This window comes from Panthera uncia, chromosome D4 (assembly GCF_023721935.1).
Source record: "Panthera uncia isolate 11264 chromosome D4, Puncia_PCG_1.0, whole genome shotgun sequence".
NCBI classification, from domain to species: domain Eukaryota; kingdom Metazoa; phylum Chordata; class Mammalia; order Carnivora; family Felidae; genus Panthera; species Panthera uncia.
In genome coordinates, this window is record NC_064807.1 from 84,235,174 (window position 1) to 84,256,687 (window position 21,514).

The following is a 21,514-nucleotide window of genomic DNA, read 5'->3' on the forward strand; positions in this document are numbered from 1 at the left end:
CCCTTGTACCTCAGGGTCTTTGTACAAGCCACTCCGCCCACCAGGAATCCAGCTACCCTGGTCTCTACGCATTTGGCCCCTGCATCCTCCCATCTCAAGATGGTGGTCTAATTGCCTCACCTGTGTACACAGGTCCCTGTGTACTTGCACTTGATTTCAGAAGACACAGCCCCATATACAAGTACATAAAAATACATACCTGTGTAGCTATCTGTGCCTCCCCCTGCATCATGGGGGCCACGAGGCCAGAATGATAAATGTTTGCAGAAGGCATGAACAAACAAACGACTAAATAAGTGTTGGTTTAAAGAATGAATGCATGAATGAGTAAAGGAATAATCACTTCCTGAAAGAATAAATAAATAAATTACCATTTGCTGAAGGAGTAAACAACGGAGCCCAAAAGGTCGGCATGGTTATCACCCGCAGCCAGAGAAGATCAGGAGTTGGGGTGCCTGGGTGGCCCAGCTGGTTAAGTGTCCGACCTCTGCTCAGGTCATGATCTCCTGCTTCGTGGGTTCGAGCCCCGTGTCGGGCTCTGTGCTGACAGCCCAGAGTCTGGAGCCTGCTTCGGATTCTGTGTCTCCCTTTCTCTCTGCCCCTTCCCCGCCCACTCTCTGTCTCTCTCTCTCTCAAAAAATAAACATAAAAAAAAAAAAAAAAGAGCAGGACAAAACAGAAGAGACTCATAAATATGGAGAACAAACTGAGGGTTACTGGAGGGGTCGTGGGAGGCGGGATGGGCTAAATGGGTCAGGGGCACTAAGGAATCTACTCCTGAAATCATTGTTGCACTATATGCCTACTGATTTGGATGTAAATTTAAAAAATAATTAAAAATAAAATTAAATAATTAAATAAAAAAAAAAAAAGAGAGAGAGAGAGAAGATCAAGGGTTTATCCAAAGTCAAAAGGTGGACGTGGAAGGCTCCTCTCTTTGCAGGAGGCGGGGCTGGGGCCAGGGCCCACTGGAGACAAAGAGTCACTGGGAGTAGGGGTCAAGGCTGGAGGAACTTGGGCCTATCCATGAGGCAGGTCTGCTGGGGAAGTGCCTTCAAGGGCAGCGTTGAAAGAGGATGTGCTGAGCACAGCTGCCTCAACAGAAGAGGAAGGAACTGGTGGGAGGAGGGGGGGGAGCGGGGGTGCGGGCTGGGGCCCCAGACTCTGCTCCCTGCAGCCGTAGTGACCATTTTGGAGGGTGACTTTAGCAACATCTGTGAAAACTTTAAATTAAAAAAAAAATTTTTTTAAGTTTATTTATCCTGAGAGAGAGAGAGAGAGAGAGAGAGAGAGAAAGAGACAGAGTGAGAGGGGGAGGGGCAGACAGAGGGAGAGAGAGAATCCCAAGCAGTCTCTGTGCCGTTGGCGTGGAGCCTGAGGTGGAGCTTGAACCCACGAACCGTGAGATCACGATCTGAGCCGAAACCAAGAGTTGGACACTTAACCAACCGAGCCACCCAGGTATCCCAGCAATATCTGTGAAAACTTTAAATTGTTTTTAATGTTTTATTTTATTTTTGAGAGAGAAAGACAGAATGTGAGCAGGGGAGGGGCAGAGAGAGGGAGACAGAATCTGAAGCAGGCTCCAGGCTCTGAGCTGTCAGCACAGAGCCGCACCCGGGGCTGGAACTCACGAACCGTGAGATCATGACCTGAGCCAAAGCTGGACGCTCAACCGACTGAGCCACCCTGAAACTTTTAAAATGCATACCCTTTGACCCAGCAATTCCACTTCCGGGAATTTATCTTAAAAGCACGCTAATGTCAGTTACCAACGATATTCACACAAGGAGGTAGCACTATTTGTCAGGGCAAAGAACGTCCATCCATAGGAGAAGGGAAAGAAAATGATGCTTCATTGACCCCATGGAAAATTATGCAGGCATTAGAAAGAACGAGCTCATCCACATGAACTGACATAGGAGGACGTTCATGATAGATGTATGTATTGTTAAGATTCTTTTATTTATTTATTTATTTATTTATTTATTTAATTTTTTAAATGTTTATTTATTTTTGAGAGAGAGAGAGAGTCAGAGCATGAGCAGGGGAGGGGCAGAGAGAGGGAGACACAGAACAAGAAGCAGGCTCCAGGCTCTGAGCCCTCAGCACAGAGCCCGATGCAGGGCTCGAACTCACGGACTGCGAGATCATGACCTGAGCCGAAGCCGGACGCTCAACTGACTGAGCCACCCAGGCGCCCCATGTATTGTTAAGATTCTTTTAAAGTTGCAGAACCATCTATTATCAATTGCTGAGTAACAAACCGTCCAGAAACTGGCCATTCTTCAGTTCCACAAGGGGTCAGCAGGACTCACTCATATGGTTGTGCTCAACTGGCCGTGTGGCTGGGCTGGAGCTTCCAAGATGGCCTCCCACCTACCAGGGACTGCCCCGGGTGCCCTTGATCCTTCTGCAATCTACTCTGAGCTTCTGTACAGCAGCTGGATCCCGGGGGTATTTCAAGAGGCCAAGCTTCCAAGTGCAAGGGCTTACCAAGCCCCAGCTTTCATCATGCTTGCTCATGTCCCCTTGTCTAAGGCAAGTCACATGGTCAGGTCCAAAGTCGGTGTGAGAGGGGCCCACGTCCGGGGCATGGATGCTGGGAGACAAGATGCGGTGGGGGCCACCCCAGTAACAACCTAGCACAATACATGTAGTTAGGTAATATTTTATTAAGAGACTGTGCATATCTGGAGCGCCTGGGAGGCTCAGTCGGTTAAGCGTCGACTTCAGCTCCGGTCATGATCTCACGGGGTTGGTGAGTTCGAGCCCCGCGTCAGGCTCTGTGCTGACAGCTCAGAGCCTGGAGCCTGCTCCGGATTCTGTGTCTCATTCACTCCCTGCCCATCCCCCGCTTGTGCTCTGTCTCTCAAAAATAAATAAAATAAATGTAAAAAAAAAAAAAGAAACCGCACACCTTTACTAACATATCATCTCACGTGTATGTTGGATAATACACACATGTATGTTTATATGTTTGTATATGCATTGATGCGAATCCAAAAGACCGTTCAAGAAACTGCTGATGGTGCTTAACTTTCAGGAGTAGAAATGGGCTGGGGTGCCTGGTGGCTCAGTCAGTCAAGCATCCGACTCTTGGTTTCAGCTAATGTCATGATCTCACAATTCATGAGTCCAAGCCTTGCATCAGGCTCTGCGCTGACAGCACGGAACCTGCTCGGGATTCTCTCTCTCTCTCTCTCTCTCTCTCTCCCTCTCTCTCTGACCCTCCTGCACTCTCCTTCTCTCAAAATAAATAAATAAACTTAAAAAAATAAAAATTAATAGAAATAGAAATGGGTTGACAAAGGGGGACCTTTTGGCTTTTACTTTATACTTTTCTTTAGGGCTTAAATATTTTCAAAGTGAGATGTCCTTTTTTTGCAATAAAAATGTTTGTGAATGGGCCATGAAGACCTTTGCACATCATCAGGAATTTGCAGCAGGATTCTGGCTAGTGTAGCGTTCATTCACCTGATGCTGGGCACCTAGGCTGCTTCCCACTGTTCTCCTTTTCCAGGCCGTGTTCTGATGAACATCTTCTGAGCCAGCTTTCTCACGAGTCCTAAATTATCTCAGGGCAAGTTCTGAGAAAAGGAACAGCCGAGTTGAAGGTTAGGAACGTTTTAAGGATGTGACACCTTCTGCCAGGTTGTCCTGCTGACCGGCAGACGGTCTCTCTACCACCAGGCTCCAGGGGCACACTGTGGGCCCATGTGGTGCTCACCCTCATAAGATCCCAGTACCCATTTCACAGATGAGAGGACTGAGACCCCAAAACAGGAAGTAACTTGACGCAGCCCAGGAGCACTGGCTCAGCCAGTGGGCGGGGGGGGGGGGTCCCTGCTTTCCAACCTCCTCAGGACAGTGAGTGATCTGGGCCCTGCTCACCTGCCCGCCCACCCCTCCCTTGCCACTTCCTGTCCTCACCCTCTGACTTCCACCTGGATTAGCCTGTTTTCAGTTCCCCGAAGGAAGAGAAGGCTGCCTAGTCTCTGAGCCTTTGTACACGCTGTCCCCTCTGCCTAGAACACCCCCTCACCGCCACCCCCCAACACACATGCACTTCCTCCGGGAAGCCTTCCCTGATCACCTGAGGGGAAGTTCAGTAACACGGGCATATGTGCTCTGCCGGGGTTTCCATTCACTCGTGCCTGCTTTGCGTTCATTTATTCACCAAATGGTTACAGAACCCTTGTCTGTGCCAGGCGCCAGACTAGACGGCAGGGTTACCAGAGCCAACAGACCCGCCCTGCCCTGCCCAGCTCACATCTCAGTCTGGGCTGGGGGAGGAGAGGGAACTGGGGAGAGGGCAGACCATGTGAACAGGGCTGGGCTGGGCATGGGCCATATGCAGGCCAATGTTCCTCCAGCTAGAATAACATAAACGCCCATCTAAGAGGGGAAAATCTCTCAGAGTTCCAGAGGTGACACAGGCTATTTCAATTATTCTGTTTCCTAAATATGTGTGAACTTGACAACCGTACCAGCTCACATTTACTGAGCCCCTGCTTTGTGCACCTGACATGTATTCACTCACTGGATCCTTACCTCCACCTATGAGGTACGGACTACTATTGTCCCCATTTTACAGGAGAGCAAACTGAGGCTCAGCGAGGTGAGTTGTTTGCCCGCGGTCACCCAGCTCGGAAACGGCCGAGCTGGGATTTAGACACACACACACACACACACACACACACACACACACACACGGCCGGGCTCCTGAGTCCTGTATTCTTGGCCGCTACACCGCACAGCTACAAATTAAGCACAAACCAATCTACAAGAATAACATTCGCTCTGCTGCACACACTGAACGTGATGTTGTTGTTGACAGGCGATGATGTTTTGTGGGAATGAGGTTGCCCCCGACGGTGCTGAGTTCAGCCCCTGTGTTCCCCAGGGGGCCTTGGCCTGCCTACCACTTTTCTCTTTCCAAACTACAAGGAAATCATCACCTTTTGTCCTTCACTTGGCATAACAGCACCTTTTTTTTTTTTACTTTTACTTTAATTTTTGGAACAGATAATACTTACACATTGTTCCAAAATTTTAATTAATTAATTAATTTAGAGAGCACACATGCATGCACCGTGTGCATGGGGGAGGGGCAGAGAGAGAGAGAGACAGAGAGAGAGACAGAGAATCTTAAGCAGGCTCCCTGCCAGCACAGAACCTGAGGTGGGGCTCAATCCCACGACTGTGAGATCATGACCTGAGCGAAATCAAGAGTCAGTCACTTAACTAACTCAGCCACCCAGGTGCCCCTGTTCCAATTTTTTTTTGTAATTAGATAGATAGATATTAGCTAAATAGATGATAGGCAGAGATATAGGTACACTTCCTACCCTTCTTCCCTAGAAGTCAGTGTTAGGAGTTTCTAGGAGTCAGAGCATATATTGTGTTTTCTCTCATTAAAGAGAGGAAAGTCTCACGCCACATCCGTGGCTCTGTCCCTGCTATTTGCACTTAACAGGATCTTGGAGATCACTTCGTAAGGACAGGGAAAGGGCTTCCCCTTTCCTGTTCACAGTTGCGCTGTGTCCCTGCCCGTCTACTGCCAATGCACGTGAGTGTTGCTCCTGACCCTCACAATTAACAGTGTTGGCATATTAGTCACTCCAGGAAACAGCCTTGAAAATGGCCCCCAGTGATGCCCAACTCCTGGTATTCGTGCCTCGGTGTAATCCCCTCCCCCTGAGAGTGGGCTGAGTCCAGGGATCAGCTTTTGGTGTGGTTGTTTATGTTATGTTACGTTGTTGTGATGTTGTTATTTTATTTTTGAGAGAGCGAGGGAGGGGCAGGGAGAGGGGGCGGGGACAGAGGATCCAAAGCAGGCTCTGTGCTGACAGCAGCGAGCCCTATGTGGGGCTCGAACTCACGAACCGTGAGATCACAACCTGAGCTGAAGTCGGATGCTCAACCCACTGAGCCACCCAGGTCCCTCCTTCAGGGATCAGCTTTTGATGAATGGACCCGGCGAAAGTCACGGGATGGCTGAGAGGGCTTAGAAGCAGCGACACCCTACCAGCAACAACCACTAAAACCCAGGACCCAGATCTTGGTTTCTAAATACTACTCTCCAATAACAGTAATCAGGGCTCCTTTAAAAAATGACTGAATCTAAGGTTAAGACAGGGAAAATATGAGCCTGGAGCATGTTGTAGTGCCAGAAAGCAAGGAAATGCTCAAAAAAACAAAAGGACAGGGGCAGGTTAAAGGGACACAGGAGCCACCATGAAAGAGTTGCCAATGGTCAAAGCCTGAACAATTTAAGCAACAAAATGTATAACACATTATTGCATTATAACTCAAAGCATATAATAAACATGCATAAGTCCATACTGATTTAAGTAAATGACTGAAGAAACACGTAAATGGGAGAGAAGGGACAAATCCTCTTTAGAGAAGAATGCCAAATGATTTTTAAGATACTTCTCCCAGGAGGTGGACTTTAATTCTGCACCCCTTTGAGTGTACCCCTAAATTCATAACCCCAACATAATCATGAGAAAAACAGAGACAAACCCAAGTTGAGGGACATTCTCCAAGGTACTTGGCCAGTGCTCCTCAAAACCCAAAGTCACAAATAGCAAGCAAAGACTGAGAAACTGTCAAAGACAGAAAAAATCAAGGGAACGTGACAGAATACTGTCTTGTATCCTCAGTTGGATCCTGGAAATGAGAAATGAGTGAAATATGAATACATGTTAGAATCTAGTCAATAACTACATGCCAGGGGCGCCTTGGTGGCTTAGTCGGTTGAGCGTCTGACTTTAGCTCAGGTCATGATCTTGTGGTTCGTGGGTTCGAGCCCTGCATCGGGCTCGCTGCTGTTAGCCCAGAGCCTGCCTCGTATCCTCTGCCCCCACTCTGCCCCTCCCCCACTCACGCTCTCTCCCTCTCTCTCTCGAAAATAAAACTTAAATAATAGTAATAACGTACCAGAGTTGGTTTCTTTTGACAAATGTTTCACGGTGAATTAAGATGATAACGTTAGGGAAAACTGGGTGTGTGTGTGTGGGGGGGGGGTCATCAGAAACTCTCTGTATTCTCTTTGCAATTTTTCTGGAAATCGTAACATTCCAAAATTTTTATTTTTTATTTTTATTCATTTTTAATTTTTTTAATGTTTTTATTTATTTTTGAGACAGAGAGAGACAGAGCATGAGCAGGGGAGGGGCAGAGAGAGAGGGAGACACGGAATCCGAAGCAGGCTCTGGGCTCTGAGCTGTCAGCACAGAGCCTGACGCAGGATTCGAACCCATGGACTGTGAGATCATGACCTGAGCTGAAGTTGGACGCTTAACCGACTGAGCCACCCAGGTGCCCCTATTTTTTATTTTTTTTATTTTTATTTTTTAATATATATTCTTTTTGAGAGAGAGAGAGAGAGAGAGAGAGAGAGAGCACGAGGGGGAGAGGGGCAGAGAGAGGGAGATGCAGAATCCAAAACGGGCTCCAGGCTCCGAGCTGTGAGCACAGAGCCCGATGCTGGGCTCGAACTCATGAACTGAGGGATCATGATCTGCGCTGAAGTCAGATGCCTAATAGACTGAGGCATCCAGGCGCCGCCCCCCCCCCAAACATTTTTTTTTAAGTTTATTAAGGAAAAAGTGATAGGATATCATTTCTGAGATTAGCTTACAAAAAGACGCTGTCCTCCATATTGCTCGTCCCTTTGGCTTTCTTACTTGCTGGCTCTGATGAACCCCCCTGCCATGTGGTGAGCTGCCCTATGGCAAGGGCCACGTGGTGATGGACTGAGGGAGGCCTCTGGCCAACAGCCATCCAGGAACTGAATGCTGCCGACAATCAGGTGAGTGAGCTAAGAAGCAAGTCCTTCCCCATTTGAGACTTCGGATGGGTCCCCAGCCCCTGCCAGAACCTTGACTGCAGTTTGGTGAGAGACTCTGAGCTGGGGATTCCTAACCCACAGAAACCATGGGATGATAAATGTTTGTTGTTTTCTGGTGCTGAGTTTTGGGGGTCAATATGTTAGGTAGCAATAGATAACTAATACAGTTGCCCTCTCTTCTCTATTTTTTCACTGGCCTGGGGTCCTTGACACAGTCCTACTTGGCTCGGACACAAGCAGAAATGCTAACACAGACCAGGCTCCATGTGGTCAAGTATGGAGGCTGGCAATTTTACTAGAATATTGAAATAGTTCAAAACTTAACATTCCTCAAGACCACAGTTTGGAAAATATCACTGGCTTTTTCAATCCTCCAAGGTCTTACTGTTCTTCCAGTAGAATCAAAACTCCTTACTGTGGCTTGCAAGGCCCTCAGGGTGTCCCCACTCACTCTCTGAGTTCACTCTCCACGTTCCCCTTCCCCTTGTTTTCCAGACCCCTGATCACACCAGACCCCCTGTCCTTGCCCATGCCTGCCTCGGGGCATTCGCACATGCCAGTTCTCTGCCTGTTATGTCTTTCCCCACATCTTCTCATTGCTGCTGACTCCGTATCATTCAGGCCTCAGTTCAAATGTCATCAACTGGGAGACACTGACCCTGATTGCCTACGTAGAGGAAGGATTAGAAACACTGGCTTTGGGTGTGCCTGATTAGCTCAGTCAGTAGAACATGGGACTCCCGATCTCAGGGTCATGAGTTCAAGCCCCACATTGGGTGTAGAGCTTACTTTAAAAAAAAAAAAAAAGAGGGGTGCCTGGTGGCTCAGTTGGTTGAGTGTCCACCTTCGGCTCAGGTCATGATCTCACGGTTCATGGGTTCAAGTCCTGCATCGGGCTCTGTGCTGACAGCTCAGAGCCTGGAGCCTGCTTCTGATTCTGTGTCTCCCTCTCTGCCCCTCCCCACTCCCTCACTCACACTCTGTCTCTCTCTTAGGAAAAGAAAAAAGAAAAAAGAAACACTAGTCTCAGAGTCAGGCAGACCGGCCTACGCTCTCTTCCCAGCCTTACCCCGTAGAAGCTGTGTGACCTTGGGTAAATGATGTCACCTCTCTGAGCCTCAGTTTGCCCATCTGGGGGCTCCTCAGAGCGTAGCTTGAGGGTCCCACACACTTCCGTGGGGCAGGCCCTCAGCACAGTGTTTGGTGTAGGGCGGGGCACGGGGAACACCCGTCATCATACTTCTTGACCTTGGCAGTGCTGGCTTGCAGATTCGCACGGATGCACACAGCAGTTTGCAAACAAATCCTGGAGCTCCATGACCCTGGGTTCATCCTCAAACAGCTCCACCCTAGGTGATGGGCCCTGCCCTTGGGAGGGGGAGACGGGAGGGGCACCAGGTCGAAGGTTGTGTTCCTGACTGATGGACCACACTGGACAGGCTGAGCCACCCTCAGCAGAGTTAACACTTCCAGAATGTGCTATATCAGCACTTCCTTCCTCTGGGTGGCCAGCAGCATCTGGAGAAGGAGGAGGCCTTGCCTTAAGATTCCTGTGGCTAAGGCTCTCAGATAGGGGGCGTGCCCGGCTGGCTCAGTCAGTGGAGCGTGTGACTCTCGATCTTGGGGTTGGGAGTTGAAGCCCCACGGTGGGTGTAGTGATTAAAAATAAAACCTTGGGGGAAAAGAAGGTTCTCAGAAGAACGCAATGAAAGTGGACAGTCAACCTGGGTGGTGGGCAAGGGGTAGATGACCCTGAAGTCATCGAGTAGGAGCCATGGCCAGAGGGTGATTGAATTTTGGCCAAATGGAACGTGGGCAGATGTGACTGAGCATCATTTCAGACCTGTCGCACAAAAAATCTACTTCATCCTCTACCTACCCTCTCACTTCCCCCTTCTGCCAGCCGGATGTCTATCTATGCCCAGGGCCACCTAGGAAGCCACATGTGAAAACAGCAAAGTCCCCATCAGCCAGAAACCTGGAGAGCTCCGTGGAGGAAAGTCCTTCCCACCCTTCCCTCCCAGCTGAAGACTGAACTTTACAAGACTAAGAAATTCGGGGCCTCTGGGTGGCTTAGTTGGTTAAGCATCAGGCTCAGGTCACGATATCACGGTTTTATGAGTTCAAGCCCCATGTTGGGCTCTGTGCTGGCAGCATGGAGCCTTCTTGGGATTCTCTCTCTCCCTCTCTCTCTCTGCCCCTACCCCACTCGCGTGGTCTCTCTCTCTCTCTCTCTCTCTCTCTCTAAATAAACTTAAAAAAAAAAAAAAGACCACAAAATTAATTCCTCATCTGTTACAACACTGAGATTGCATGGGTTGTTGGTTGTTTAAGTTGATTTGTTATGTTTTTCTACCAGGCTCTTCCTAGGCAAATCTTTTAAAAGCTGTATTTTTCCACTGGTTTACCAAATTAAGACATCATAAAACGTTCAAACCTCACAGAAATGAATGAAGTCCCTCAGTGCACCCTCCCTGCTCTTCAAGGAGAAACAACTACTATTAATAGTTTAGATATTCTCCCAGATTTTTTTTTTTTTGCTGTGCCATAACAGCATATTTTTATACAAAAAGCATCCATTGATATATATTGTTCTGCAAGATCTCCTTAGCAGCGTACCTTGGATATCTTTCCATGTTTGGATGCAGGGATCTATCTCATTCTTTTCCACATTGGTCTGGCATTCTGTAACACATGAATAAATATATTTTATGGGGCCCTGTATTAGTTATTTACCGCTGTACAACAAATTCTCCCAAAAGTCAGCAGCTTAGAACAACAAACATTTATTATGGGAGAGATATTGAGGGTCAGGAATCTGGCAGTCACTCAACTGGGTCGTTCTGGCTCCGGGTCTCTGGGGTTGCAGAAAGTTATTGGCTGAGGCTGCTGTCTTCTTTCCTCTTCCTCCTCCTCTCCCTCCTCCTCCTCCTCCTTCTTCTTAAGTTTATTTATTTATTTTGAGAGAGAGAAAGAGAGAAAGAGAAAGCAAGAGAAAGTGGGGGAGGGGCAAAGAGAGAGAGGGAGAGAGAGAACCCCCAGAAGACTCCATGCTGTCAGCCCAGAGCTGGACGTGGGGTTCAATCTCACAAACTGTGAGATTGTGACCTGAGCCGAAATCAAGAGTCAGATGCTCAGCCGTCTGAGCCACCCAGGCTCCTGGAGGCTGCTGTCTTCTAAAGGGGCTGGAGGATCGGCTTCCAGGCTCCCTCCTTTGACTGCTCCAGGCCTTCGTTCCTTGCTGCCTATAGTTGGAGACTTGAGTCCCGTGGGTCTCTCGCCACAGGCTGAGTGTCCCCATGACGTGATGGCTGCTTCCCCAGAGTAAGCAGAAAACCCAAGATAGAAGTGGCAGTCTTTCATAACCTGGTCATTTATGATGGTTCCACATTGTCACGAGGTGACATTCCACAATGGCCGGCCACTCTGCCACTGGTCTCTCAGCCCAACTCTGGTACATGTGGGAGGGGCTTCCCAAGGCCGAGAATCCCAGGCATCGAGGAACACTGGGCTATCTGGGGTCTGCCGCCGTAGGTGCATACAGGAGAACGAGGCGATTTCCACTCTTCTCCATTGCAAATTCTGCGGCAGTGAACATCCTTGCTCACGTGTCTTGGATTCGTGTGGAAGGGAGGTCTTCTGCCAGATGATCTCCCCTGGACTATCTACGTGCATCACTCACTGACTTCTCCCCACACTGCAGTGAGGCATGTGCAGTCTTTGAGCCCGCTCTGCAGGCGAAGAATCACTCGGCTCAGTCCCATGAAGATTCTTGGCCCCCTCGGGAACAGAGGAGCCTTGGGATGAACTTTCTAGATGGACTTTTCCGATGGGAGAAGAGGGTCAGTGAAACTGAGTGGTGAAAATGACGGTGAGCTACAGTAAGGTCAGTCTCATCCGGAATCTGCCTTAGGTAAATGAAAGGTAGGTCAGGGCCACAGCCCCCATCACACAGATGGGGAAAACTGAGGTGCAGAGTGGCAGGGCTTGCCTCCAGCTGCACAGCTAGTCAGTAGCAGAACCAGGGGCACATCCATGTCCTCGATTCCTAAGGCTCTCCTCCCAGACCCCCACCAGGCATAATGCCAGGCACGGAACTCATCTCGGCTAATCTCCAAAAACACCCTATGGAGTCAGGTTCGTCCTTCCTCTCATTTGACAGAAAAGGAAAGTGAGGCTCTGAGACATGAGGTGTGGAGACTGGAAACGCTGCAAAAGCCACAGGCAGGCCACGGCCATGTGCAAGTCGGGGACGGGGGAGAGAGGAAGGAAAGAGGAGGCAGGGCTTTACATGAGAGATTAGCTCCTGATGCCCCACTATCAAAAATTCGTATCTTTGAGGCAGAACCAGAAAACAGGATGTGGGTTTGTCTTTACGGGGCTGGTGCCCCAAGTAGACACGTACCGTCAGATAGATGTAAACGCTGTGGGAGAAGCAGCGCTGCTAAGGGTCAGGGGTCAGATAGGCACCTGGCTGTGTGACTGCAAATGCAGGGCTTGACCTCTCTGGGCCTCCGTTAGGGGGGCTGGTGAGACGGTCAGTAAATGGAGAGGCAAAGCCCACAGATGACTTGGCTGGCTTTGTCCCGTCCCCATTGTTATCAGAGCCAGCAACCCTGTGCCCCAGCCACCCCAAAGATGCCATCGCATTAAAAGAGTGAGCTCCTGGGGCGCCTGGGTGGCGCAGTCGGTTAAGCGTCCGACTTCAGCCAGGTCACGATCTCGCGGTCCGTGAGTTCGAGCCCCGCGTCAGGCTCTGGGCTGATGGCTCGGAGCCTGGAGCCTGTTTCCGATGATTCTGTGTCTCCCTCTCTCTCTGCCCCTCGCCCGTTCATGCTCTGTCTCTCTCTGTCCCAAAAATAAATAAAAAACGTTGAAAAAAAAATAAAAAAAAAAAAAAAAAGAAAAAAAAAAAGAGTGAGCTCCCCGGGCGAGTACAGCTTCCAGACAAGTCCCTGGTCTCTCCTCACAGTTTCCCTCCACACTGGTGACCTCAGGCTCCTCCTGGGGGGGGGGGGTTGTCTTGTCCTGGGGCCAGTCTTGCCCAGCTGCTGAAGGCCACAGGGTTGCTGAGCCCCCCACCTCCCAGGCCTCTGCTTGGCCCCCTAAGTGTTGCCCGCATTTAGGAGCTCTTGGTGGTGTCCTGAGCATTGTGGTGACAGAAAGGGAGGGAGGGGCCAGGGTCAAGAGAAGGACACTGGATTGGGGCTCAAAGGCTCAGGTCGAGGCCCAACTCAGCCTCACTGTTGCTGTGTGATTTTGAGCAAATCCCTGTCACTCTCTGGACCATTCAGCCAGAGGGACCACAGATGGAGCTCTTTCGAGCTAATCAAGACAGAGGCGACGTACTCAGGAGTCAGACGGCCCCTCGGTTTTGACTTGTGTCTATCGCCTACCGGCTGGGTAACATTAAGGAAGTCACTTAACCTCTCTGAGCCCCAATTTCCTCTTCTCAAAAACTTGAACCATAAGCCAGGGTTGTTGAGAATACTAAGTAAAAGCAGGAAGCACAGTGCTTGACCCACAGTAGGAGCTCACTAAACAGTAGCTGTTCCAATTGGTTCATTTTTTTTTTATTTTTTTTTTTTAATGTTTATTTATTTTTGAGACAGAGAGAGACAGAGCATGAATGGGGGAGGGTCAGCGAGAGGGAGACACAGAATCTGAAACTGGCTCCAGGCTCTGAGCTGTCAGCACAGAGCCTGACGCGGGGCTCGAACTCACGTACCGCGAGATCGTGACCTGAGCCGAAGTCGGCCGCTTAACCAACGGAGCCACCCCGGCGCCCCCCAATTGGTTCATTTTTAAAAATAATTCTTTATAAAAAGAATGCTAGGGGCGCCGGGGTGGCTCCGTCGGTTAAGTGTCCGACTCTTGATTTCAGTTCAGGTCATGATTTCAGGGTTCATGAGATCGAGCCCCGCATTAGGTTCTGCCCTGACAGTGCTGAACCTGCTTGGGATTCTCTCTCCCTCTCTCTCTGCCCCTCCACTGCTTGCATATGTTCTCTCTCTCTCTCTCAAAAATAAATAAACTTAAAAAAAAAAAAAAAACCCACGCACACCAGTCTGGCTTAGTTGATAGAGCATGCAACTCTTGGTCTGGGGGTCGTGAGTCTGAGCCCCACGTTGGGTGTAGACTTTACCTAAAAATAAACAAACAAGGAAGATAAAAATAAAACGAACACCATACTTCAGTGAATCTAAGACCTCACCGACTGTAACATGCACCCTTACATATGCACCATCAAGAAACAGAAAACACTGCCAATTACAGCTGTCAGGTGCACCATTGATTTTAAGAAGACAGATCTTCATTTTAAAGACGTTAAAATGTAAATAAATGGGCATCTCGGACTCGGTGAAACACAGCATGTGCACAGAAACCAAAATCAGCGCGTGCTGAAGGGGGATAACAAGACACAGCGGTTTCCTGTCTGCCCCTCCCTGTCTCCCCGCCCCATCTCCCCAAATGCAACCACTGTTGCTGGTTTTTTCTAGCACTTACACCTCTCTTCTCTCCAAGTAATAAGCACTTACGGCTATCTTTTGATGCATTCATTTGAGCCATCATCTACTCTCTACCCTGTCTCCCTGTCTCCCCTATACTACCTGCCTACTACCTGTTAGGACAAAGGACTTCGCGCTCCTGCATCACCCCCATTTCCACACCCCCCCCCCATCACCCACTGTGGAAGCAGTGTTACAGTTTGGGGTTAAACCACTCATCACGCTTCAGATCTATGCACTTTTTTACACAACTCACTGGATAGATTTAGTTTTGGCCTGTTGTGAATAATGCTGCCATGAACACTCCGGAACAAGCATTTGGGCAGACGTATGTTTTCATTCCTTTCAGGTCAATACCCAAGAGTGGATGGCCTGGGTGTGTAGGAAGGGTAGATTTCATTTTATAAGAACGGCAAGATTGTTTTCTAAAGTGGTGTTCCCAATTTTCCTTTTTTCGTTGTTTTTTTTTTAAGAGAGAGAGTGCGAGTCGGGGAGAGGGCAGCAGGAGAAGAGAGAGAATCTTAAGCAGCCTCCGCGGCTCAGCACGGAGCCTGACGCGGGGCTCGACCCCATGACTCTGGGATCATGACCTGAGCCGAAATCAAGAGTGAGCTCAACTAACTGAGCCCCCCGCCCCCTGCCCCGTTCGCATTTCTACCAGCAGGATGTGAGAGACCCAGTTGATCCACACCCACCAACACTTGGAATTATCCGTCTTTTTAAGTGTAGCCAACCCAGTGGGCAGGTGGAGGCTCTCAACGTGGTTTTAATTTGTACTTCCCTTATGACTAACGATGTTAAACGTCTTCGTATGGGCTTATTGGCCATTTGTACATCTTCTTTTGTGAAGTAACTGTTCAGATATTTTGCCCATTTTTAGGTTGCGCTGTTTGTCTTATTATTGAGCTGTAGGCATTGTTTGTATATTCTGGATACAAGTCCTCTGTCAGAGATGCGTATCGTAAATATTTTTCTCCCAGTCTGTGTCTTGCCTGCTCATTCTCTTAACGACGACTTTTGACGAGCCAGAGTTTTACATTTTGGTAGATTCTACTTTATCAAGTTTTCACAGTTTGTGCTTTCTGTGTCTTTTCCGAGAAATCAATGGCTTAAAAAAAAAAATCTCTTTACTTAAGTGGCTTTAGTAGGGAGACAAATTTAGGCATGTATGATTGATCCATCACCTTGCCAAAGAACATGTCTTAGCTTCTTTCTTTGGTGGGAAGTTCACTCCTGTCTTGCCTTTTGTGTCCCCTTCCATCACAGGACGTCAGATGGTCACGGTAGAAGGAGCGAGCAGACCCAGCTTTCACTCCTGGCTCCCACCACTCACAGTTCTGTAGTCTTGGGAAAGTCATTGAATCTTTTCTCCCAATCCAGGGGGAAGGGAAGCTTTCTGACCTGAGCGGGAGGTGGCAAGGTCAGATAGGGAGAGGGCTGTCCCAGGGCTTTGGCAGGTAAGCCAGTGGCAGCCGGTGGATGTCTTTGAGCCACTGCAGACCCTTACTGTCAGGGGTCAGGTCTGGCAGGCTCTCACACCCTCACTGCATGGGAGGGAGACTGAGGCCAGAAAGGAAAGGGGAACCAAAATCACACAGCTTGTCCAGACAAGGCAGGGCTCCCCATTTCTGTTCCTAAGCTCTTTCCACACCCCGAGCTGCCTCTGGGCTAGATGGGCTGGTAGAATTGGCTATGTCCTCTCCCTGGGGTGGCAAGAGAGCCTACTCCTTGCCTGAACAGGACACTCCTGAGGCCTTCCTTCAGCCTAGAACTCTCTGGGCTATACCCAGAGCTGCGCCTGATTGTGGTTCTCTAGCGCCACCTACAGGACAGATGGATAACGACACACCGCCCGGCTTCTCCGACCCCAGATTCCTCAAACTTCGGACTCGGAAGGCGCCTGGGAACCGAGCGCCCCCTGTGGCCACCCAGGGCTCTGCGCCCTCCTCCGGTCTCTGCTGGAATTGCCCCACAGTCCCGTCAAGGTAGGAGCTTGCAGTATTGAATCAAATCTAAGACGGCCTCAGTTGAAAGATGCAGCATTCGTTTTTGTGCCACTAAAAAGGAAAAAAGCACTACCAAGTAAAATATGACACAGCACTCATCACTTAGAAATGTCATTTCTATTTACTGAAGGTGCTCTTTTAGACTTTTTTTTTTTATCATATCACTATTGCGCATACCTATGATCAAGATAATTTAGTGAAGATATTCCTGAAACTTCTGCACATGTAGCGTCTAACTTTTCTGCTTCACTTTTTCCTTCAGAGTCATTGAGGTCTGTGTCGTTCCAGACAACACTGTCCTGTGTCACAGATTTTCTTCCGAGCATGTCATTCTTGTCTCGAGACGTCCTTCCAAGCTACAATTTTGTTCCATAGGCATTGACAAATGTCATGGGTGCTACCCATTAACTGCAGTTGTGAAATACGTTCTGATTTCAGAGATGTTTATTTTATTTTTAATTTGTTATGTTTATTTTTGAGAGAGAGACAGAGCATGAGCAGGGGAGGGGCAGAGAGAGAGGGAGACACAGAATCCCAAGCAGGCTCCAGGCTCTGAGCCGTCAGCGCAGAGCCCGATGCGGGGCTCGAACCCACGAACCATGAGATCATGACCCGAGCCGAGGTCGGATGCTCAACCGACTGAGCCACCCAGGCGCCCCTCAGAGATGTTTAAATGCGGAGGGACACGCATCTTAGAATGGATGAAGAATGGTGTCAGCACTGGTTCAACAAAATTCCTGGGGTGCCTCTAATTTTGCCAGGCCTGTGCAAGGGGCCCAAACAAGACTGTCCCGTTTTTGCTCTCAGGGAGCTCACAATGCCACTGGGAGACAGACATCAGACAAATAATCATGCAGAGATAACTACTTACTGGCCGCAGTTGTGCTATGAGGAGGAGAAGCAGTAGGCGTGACTGAGTCTGGGGTCGGGGAGGGCTTCCCCGAGGAAGTGGCATCTGAGCTCTGATAAATGAACAGGACCTAGGTAGGGAGAGAGCCAAAGGCATGCAAGGCAGAGGCAACAGCATGTGTAAAGGCCCTGGGGTCAGGAGGCGGAGTTTAGGGGCGCCAGTGTGGCTGGAGTGTGATGAATGAGAGTGAGAGTAGCAGGAACTAGAGCTGAGAGGTGGGAAGGGACAGATCACAAGGGCCTTTTCCCAAAGCACAATGGGAAGCCATTGCAGGACTTTAAGTTGAGATGGAAACTGAGGTACAAAGGGGTTAAGCAACATGCCAAGTCACAGAAAGCACTGGAGACAGAAATGGAATTCAGGTCTGGCTGGTTCTAGCACTCACGCTTTCACTCCTTGCTGGAGGGGACAGAGGGGACTATCTCATCCACCTCCACGCTGTCCAGCTGAGGAGACCGTGGCCTAGGAAAGGGAACAGGCTGGCCCTAAGTGGCACAGTAGAACAGGGACTAATCTAGAACTCAGACCTCCAGGCCCCCAGCTCCCTTCTCGCACCCAGCTGGAGCAGTCCTGGCCCAGCCTTAGCCAAAGCCCCACCCCACCCCCCAATCCCGGGGACACTATTGACATGTGGAGGGCAAAGGGCTGTCGCTTCTTAGGCCCCGGGTAGCTGTGTCAGCCAGGTATCCCTGTTTCCCAGTTTGCACTAGTAGTGGTTGGTTAAAACCTGAATCCTGGAGCCTTCCAAGGTCACGCCAGGCTCACAAGTGGACCCAGACTCTTGAGGTAGTTGAGTGAGACCTGCACTGCACTTTCCTCTGGCCACCCCGCCAGGGATGGGTCAAATTCCAGTCCCACTGACCTCCCAGTCCCCCTGTGCCTTCCACCTAGGCTTGACAGCAAAAGTGCTCCGAGCACATGGGGACACAGTACCAAGAAATGGGGCCAACCGGCCAGGCATGTCTGCAGCCCCACTTGTCAGCACAATCCCCGGACCGAAGATCCTGGGACACACAACTTACTGTTTTTGTTTGTTTATTTGTCCTGGAAGAACATGTCTAGAACTGAACTTGTTGTGTCAAAGAAACCTGTGTTTAAAGATGTTTGATGAACTATCAGCAAATAGTCCTCCCAGGATTTTGCACCAATTACCACTCCCTGTAAAGGAGAATAAAGGGTGTTCCCCCCCATTGTCTGTCGCCAGTAATGCCTGAGAGCTCTCTTTTCGTAATTTTTGCTACTTGGATAGTCCAGCCCCTCTTGTTAATGTTTGAGTTTGCACTGTTTGTCATCGAGGAGGGGTTCTCAGACTTCATGTGTATCGAAGTAATCTACATACAGCCTTTGTCACAAAACCGAGAAGGCATGCACACACTGGGGGAAAAATATTTGCAAAAGTAGAGTTAGCAAGTGACTTGTATCTGATGTGTAAAGAACTCTAAACGCTTATTAATAAGAAGACTATTTAAATGGAATAGACACCCCATCAAGAAAATCTACAGACGGCAAGCAACCACACCATTCGTCTTAGAGAAATACAAATTAAAACCATAGCGAGGTGCCGCTTCACACCTACTAAAATGGTCAAAATTTAAACCCCACCAAACGTTGGTAAGAAGAGGGAGCCCCTGGAACTGTCGTACACAGTTGGTGGGAAAAGGTAAAACAATGCATTCACTTTGAAAAACAGTTTGGCAGTCTCTTAAAATATTAAACATACACCAACCGTAGGATCCAGCCATTCCACTCCTAGGTATTTCGGTTTAAAGTTTTTTAATGTTTATTTATTTGTGTGTGTGAGAGAGAGAGACAGAGCGCAAGCGGGGGGAGGGGCAGAGAGAGAGAGAGAGGGAGACAGAATCCAAAGCAGACTCCAGGCTCTGAGCTATCAGCACAGAGCCCGACGCGGGGCTGGAACCCACGTACCGTGAGATCACGACCTGAGCTGAAGTTGGACCTTAACCGACTGAGCCACCCAGGCGCCCCATTCCACTCCTAGGTATTTATCCCAGGGAACAAAAGCATTTGTACCTACACAGTTGTACAGAAGGGTTCACCGCAGTTTTATTTGTGATAGTTAAATATTGGAAACTCAAGTGTCCATTAGTATATGATTAGATAAATCAATTATAGCATATCCTACTCCGCAATAAAAGAGTGAGCTATTGATAAACGCATCAACATGCACGTACCTCAAAATACTTAGGCTGAGTGAAAAAAGCCAGACAAAGGAAATGTACAGGCCGCATGATTTCATTTAGGTAAAACTCTGGAAAATGCACATCATCTATCGTGACAGAAAGCAGACCAGTGGTTGCTTGGGGAAGCAGTGGAAGGCAGCGGGGAAGAAGGGAGGATTATAAAGAGTTACCAAGAAACTTGGTGGTGATGCAGATTTTCATGGCAGTTCTCATTGTCTTAATTGTGGTGATGGTTTTACAGATATACATACATACTCATTAAATTGTTAAGGGCGCCCGGCTGGCTCAGCGGGAAGAGCAGGCAACACTTGATCTTGGGGTCCTGAGTGTGAGCCCCAAGTTGGGTACATCTAGAGATTACTAAAAAAAAAATTAATTAAATTTAAAAAATTGTTAAACATATGGAGTTTATTGTATGTCAGTTATACCTAAAAAAAAACGGTAAAATAGAGATAATTGGGCCCTACCAGACGTACCCAATGATCACAGCGTGCACACGTGGGGTCCAGGAATCTGTATTTTAGACAGACTCCACGTCATTTCAATGCACACCAGAGCTGGAGAAGCACTGTTGCAGCAAAATGTCTCTGCCACCTATACCCCACGTTACCAAGACCTTATCTGAAGGAAGGAATCGTTTAAGGGGGGGGCCTCTTCTGTGAGCACCTGCTACATATGGGGAGGGGGTGTCCTGAATCACAAAATGTTGGTCATTTTACAGGTAAGGAAACTGAGATCTTCAGAAATAAACTGCTTCTTCGGTAAGGAAGGGTCTCTTGGTTACAAATAACAGACATCACTCGAGTTAGTTACCCACTGCAAAAAGTGGAAGGGTCTGTAAAAACACAGGGGTCCCGCAGTCAGTGGCAAAAGGGGGGCTCGCGAGGCGGAGATGGGGATGAGGAACGTTATGGAACCTTGGTCACTTACGTCCTGCCTCTTCTCAGTTGTTCCCTCCTTCGCCTGCCTCTGCTGAGCTACCTTTTCCACTTCTTGGTGTGGGTTGGGGAGAGAGGTTTAAACAGCCTCCAGGACTCAGTGGGTTCCTAAACCCTAGTTCCGTGTTTGGGGGGAAGCAAACTGATTGGCTCGGTTCGGACGGGTATCGTCTCTTCACCCAATCAGCTGTGGCCAGACGGGCGGGATCACCTGATTCGGACCCGGAGGGAGGAGAGTGGAAATGTAGAGCCGAGGTCGGCCAGTGCTCTCAAACTTGAGCCTTAAGATCACCCAGGAGCTTGTAAAACATGCTCACCCGTCCCACTCGCAGCCGACACCCTAGGATCCGTTTCCGTTGGTCGGGACGGGGGCTCAGCAATGTGCCTTAACAGCTAAAGCGCAAACTCCTCGGGTTACAGCTTGAGAAACAGCTACTCTAGGCAGATAACTCCGAAGGGATTTGGACCTGGAATCTGAATCGCGAACCCTCAGGGTGGGACCCTTAGGTCTCCCGGCTGCTAATGACAGACACCTGCTTAAAATGGAGGAAGCAAACCTGGAGATTTGCAGGTGCTGTGACTGGATCCTGGAGGGTAGATCATTGTTCCAGGAACTTCCGGATTGAAGTCCTGAAACCCCAACTGAAATCTTGTTCCACCTTCTGCTGAGCCTTTCCTGGATTGGTTTCGTTAATAGGTGCACTTTCTCCTTGGGGTGACCTCCTGGGGGCGGACTCTCCTAGGTTCAGGTGGGTCACGTGCTCACCCTTAACCAATCACTGCGGACAGAGGGATGCATTGCTCTCCTGGACCAATTCTGGGCCACAGTCCTACCGCGGAAGCCCGTACTGGGATCCCTCCCTCATATTGCATGGAATCAAATGGAAGAGGGTTGCCTAGTCAGGACCAAACCAGAGTGCCGCAACCAAGAAGAACCCTGGGTGCTGAGCGGGCACTAAAAACAACCCGAAGAGATCATGGATGTCTTTTGGCCCAACCTCCCATCTGGACAGGACCCGGTTGGAGGCCTGCCTGGGAACGATTTCTGCCAGCCTCAGCCTCCGTGGTGGTCCCCTGCAATGGCCGGTC

At 49.2% G+C, this 21,514-nt stretch overlaps 1 long non-coding RNA gene across 1 annotated transcript; it reads right to left on the bottom strand.

Moving 5' to 3' along the window:
• Positions 1 to 3,316: 3,316 nt before the first annotated feature.
• On the bottom strand, positions 3,317 to 21,123 carry LOC125921674 (uncharacterized). The gene is made up of 3 exons (XR_007457451.1): positions 20,418 to 21,123; positions 10,481 to 10,546; positions 3,317 to 3,590 (listed from the first exon to the last, which is right to left on the bottom strand). It is a non-coding gene; the product is annotated as an uncharacterized LOC125921674 (long non-coding RNA).
• Positions 21,124 to 21,514: the final 391 nt, after the last annotated feature.